Source organism: Pistacia vera, unplaced genomic scaffold (assembly GCF_008641045.1).
Source record: "Pistacia vera cultivar Batoury unplaced genomic scaffold, PisVer_v2 Contig129, whole genome shotgun sequence".
Taxonomy (NCBI): domain Eukaryota; kingdom Viridiplantae; phylum Streptophyta; class Magnoliopsida; order Sapindales; family Anacardiaceae; genus Pistacia; species Pistacia vera.
The window spans coordinates 25,283-30,000 of record NW_022195346.1 but is presented as its reverse complement, the minus strand read 5'-3'; the positions used below and the strand labels follow the sequence as shown (position 1 = coordinate 30,000).

The 4,718-nt window shown below is 41.7% G+C and overlaps 1 non-coding gene across 1 annotated transcript; it reads left to right on the top strand.

The window, feature by feature from the left end:
* Positions 1-4,083: 4,083 nt before the first annotated feature.
* Positions 4,084-4,190, top strand: LOC116121953. The gene has a single exon (XR_004126812.1). It is a non-coding gene; the product is annotated as a small nucleolar RNA R71 (small nucleolar RNA).
* Positions 4,191-4,718: the final 528 nt, after the last annotated feature.

Sequence of the window (4,718 nt, the reverse complement as noted above, 5' to 3'; positions counted from 1 at the left end):
TGTGGGTGGTATGGTGTTGCAACTCTATGTGTCACTCCATATTTACTCAACAGTTGCATCCATTTGCCTATTGCAAAAATGAGATCCTCCATCACTAATGATTGCTCGTGGTACCCAAACCTTGAGAAAATATTCTTTCTCACAAACTTAATCACTACCTTAGCATCATTAGTCGGCAATGCTACTGCCTCAACCCACTTTGACACGTAATCCACCGCTACTAAGATAAATGTGTTCCCAAAAGAACTTGGGAAAGGACCCATAAAATCAATCCCCCACACATCAAAAAGCTCAACCACCAATATATTGTTCAACGGCATCTCATCTCTTTTTGAAACACTACCCATCCGTTGACATGGTCCACACTCTTAATCATCCGGAAGGAATTCTTGAAGAGGGTTGGCCAATAAAACCTGATTGTAAAACCTTGGCTACTGTTCTAGCTCCCCCAAAATGGCCACCTACTTCCTTCTCGTGACAATGCCGTAGAATGCTTTCCATCTCCTCCTCTGGGACACATCTCCGTATTATTTGATCAGCACAAGTCAGTAAAGAAAGGTTCTTCCCAAAAATAGTACGTCAAATCTGAGAAGAATTTTCTCTTTTGTTGATATGTCATACCACTTGGGAGCACCCTTGATGCCAAATAGTTTGCAAAAATCCGCATACCATGGTGCTTCCTCCACTCTCATCAACTTCTCATCCAGAAATGTTTCTGTAATTGGCAATTCCTCTTCATTTCCCTTGATTGGTCTTTTGATCCTTGACAAGTGATCCGCCACCACATTTTTGACCCCTTTTTGTCCTGAATTTCCAACTCGAACTCCTGAAGTGTAAATCCATCTTATCAGCCGCGGTTTTGCTTCTTACTTTGCCAATAGGTGCCTGATTGCGGAATGGTCCATGTATACGATCACCTTCACACCTAACAAATGAGAACGAAACTTGTCAAAAGCAAAAAACTAACAAGCCATATTTCTTTTTCAGTGTGGTGTAATTCAATTGTGCATCAACGAGTGTTTTGCTAGCATACTGAATTACATGTAACATTTTGTTTTTCCTCTATCCTAAAACTACCCCTAAAGCAAAATCACTAATCACACACTTAATTCGAAAGGTAGTCCCCAATTGGAACTGCAATAATATGTAGATACTAATAATTTTTCAGAGTTAGAAGCTGCATGCAATCATCTTAAAGTCAAAAACAACATCTTTATTCAACAAATTGCAAAAGGGTTTAGAAATGTTAGAAAAATCCTTGATGAAACGTTTGTAAAACCCCGCATGCCCCAAGAAACTTTGAATGCCTGACATTTGATGGTGGTGGTAGCTTCTCAATCACTTCTGTCTTTGCTCGATCAACTTCTATTCCATCCTTAGATATCCTATGCCCCAGCACTATTCCTTCCTTGACCATGAAGTGACATTTCTCTTAGTTTAGCACCAAATTTGTCTCCTTACATCGCTGCAAACAAAAGAGATTAGTTAGACAGCTATCAAATGATGAACCAAAACTGAGAAGTCTCCATGAAGACTTATAAACCGTTCCACCATGTCTCCAAAGATTGACATCATGCATCTTTGGAATGTTGCTGGTGCATTGCATAACCCAAATGGCATCCTTTCGGTAAGCAAAGGTGCCGTAGGGGCAAGTGAAGGTCATTTTCTCTTGATCCTTAGGAGCGATGGCAATCTGATTATATCCTGAATACCCATCCAGGAAACTAATAGGCATGTCCTGCGAACCTCTCCAACATCTATCAATGAAAGGTAATGGAAAAGATCCTTCATTGTCGCCTCATTCATTTACGGTACCAATGCATACTCTCCACCCGTCATCGTCCTCGTTGGTATTAACTTACTCTCATTCCTTACCACGTACTACTCCCTTCTTCGGAACCACTTGTACCGGCTCACCCATGGGCTATCGGAAATCGGTAAATAATCCCCGCATCTAAGAGTTTCACCACCTCCTTTCTCACCACTACTTCATCGAAAGATTCAATCTCCGCTGTGGTTGCACCCTAGGCTTAAAATCATCCTCCATGAGTATCTTATGCATGCAAAATGATGGCGAAATGCCTCTAATGTTCCGAGATGGTCCATCAATTGCTAGTCTATGTTCTCTCAACACCCTAATAAATCGCTCTCTCTAATGTACTCAAATCTGAACTATATCACCGGGAAGGTTTCGAGTCTCCAGATAAGCATATTGGAGGTTGAAGGTAAAGGTTTCAATTCAAGCTTTGGAGGTTCTTCATTTTTCTCCTTTTCCTTTTCTTTGTCAAAATCAAACTCCTCAAATTCTATATCTGACCTCATCAATCGGTTGAAGTGCTTCTAACATCCTAGCACAATCATTCCTCTCCGACTCTTCTACCCTACGTTTTTTGACTTGGCTATACACGCTTCTAGAGGTAACTGTGGGGTGTTTTCTTCAATAGTGTCCACAACCAGTTTATCCACCACATCGACCTAAAACATGAATCCGATTCAGCCGAAACTTCATTGCCTCAAAACATTGAAAGTTACTGTCTCATCTTGAACCCTCAACAGTAACTTCGCCTTTGCACATCGATCAGTGCTCTCCCCGTGGCCAAAATGGTCGGGCCTAAAATGAGAGGAATTCATTATCCTCTTTCCATGTCCAACACCACAAGTCTGCTGGAAAAATTATCTTTCCCACCTTTACCAGCACATCCTCCACTATCCCCCTTGGGTGTTTTATTGACCTATCCGCTAATTGCAATGACATGGTCGTTGGCTTTACTTCACCAATTCCAATCTCCTGAAAAACAGAAAAGGCGCAACAAATTAATCGAGCTCCTAGATCACACAAAACACGATCAAATGTAATATCTCTTATAAAGGAATAGTAAACTCCCTGAATCTTTGAGCTTCGAGTGTATTCATCTGGAGCATGGGGACACTACCATCTCCTCCGGTGGCATCACCATTTCCTCGTCTTCTAACTTCCTTTGTTCGATAAGATTTCCTTCAGGAACTTCGCATAACTCGGCATCTGCTGCAATGCATCGCAAAATGAATGTTAATGTCAATTTTTTAAAAATTTCAATAAACTTTGAAATGCTTATCCTGATTTTTTTCTTCTTCAATCTTTGAGGAAAAGGCACGGTGGGGTTGATGGTGCCAACTCTGGTGGTATCTCTGGAAATGGCAATTTTCCTTCTTCTTTTGTCTTTCACTTTTTCGTTTTTCTCATCCTCTAAACCACTTGGTTTCTTTTCAGCTCATTTCTTCGTCAACTTCCTCTTCAGATTCTCCTTTTAGTTTGTTCAACCTCTTCCAAACTGTCCCCTACTCCTCAAACATAATGGCATTTGCTGCTCACGTGGGTTAGTCACTGTGTTGCTTGGCAGAGACCCCTACGGTTCTTCATTAAGTTTCTCGGCAATTGGCCCATCATACCTCAAGTCCGAATGGACGCCCCTTGATTTCTGAAATTCGTCCTCGTCTCATTCATGAATCTTGTGGTTTCTTGCATAAATTTCCAAACAATATCCTCCACTTCGACACTCTTGATCTCCCGTTGATTTGTCACCCTGGTTGTTATTTGGAAACTGTTTCGGTTCCATGGTATTTTGCTGTTTCTGATTTCCCAAGCCATTTGGATGATTTCTCCATCCGGTTGTATTTGGTTGGAAAACGGGTTTTGTTTGGTTGTCTTGATTTCCTGCCAAGTATTTACTTGCTCCTTTGATGAAGATGACAAGCAAATGTGTTCCCACTTGACACTCGCTGCTCACATGGTTCCCTGCACAAAAATCACACGTTAGTTGAGTGCTTGTACAGAGTTTACCTGCATAGTTCCCAACTATTTTTGAAGGCTGGTGAGTTGGGCTGAGATGGCTGTAAAGGCATCACCTTCATGAAGAACCGAAGATTTCCTTGATGTTGCTCTCTCATTTGGTCTTTGATAATTGTTGCTTGCCAAAAACCTCAAGCAACTCTAAGCCTCCTCTGGTGTCTTATCTGCAAGGCCCCTCCTGAAGCTACATCCCCATGGTTTGCACATTAACCCATCACCCATTGTAGAACGTTTAGACTTGAAGCCAAACTGGCAACCCAGGGTGTGGACACTTCCTCATTAACTCCTTGTATCTCTCCCAAGCCTCATACAACGACTCGGAATCCTCTTGTAGAAATGATGTGATATCATTTCTCAATTTTGCTGACTTAGCTAGAGGAAAGAACTTGGTAAGGAATTTCGTGATAGCTCATTCCAAGTTGTATTGTTCCCGGGGGTAATGCCATTAACCACCCCTTAGCTTTATCTCCCAACGAGAATGGGAACAATCTCAGCCTAATAGCATCTCCAAAACTCCATTTGACTTGAAGGTGTCACAAATTTTTAAGAATTTGCAATATCTGATTCGGGTCTTCCTTTAAATTTCCATTAAATCTAACCGACTGCTGGATCATCTGATGATTGCCGCTTGATTTTGAAGTTGTTTGCTTGCACCTGTATGTGTCTAGTAATACTCGCCCCTCCCATTCACGGTGGGAACTAAAAATTCCCTCAGTGTCCTGTTTCTGGTTCAGCCATTCCAACAACTATTCTTGCTCGTCCACAACAACCCTCTCTTCTCTTCTCTCTCTGTTACTCGTCTAATGGTTCTCTCAAGCTCAAGATCAACAGGAACCACTGGTTGACGTCTCGCTCTTCTCATGAACTGCACGACAAAGTGAGGAAAGTG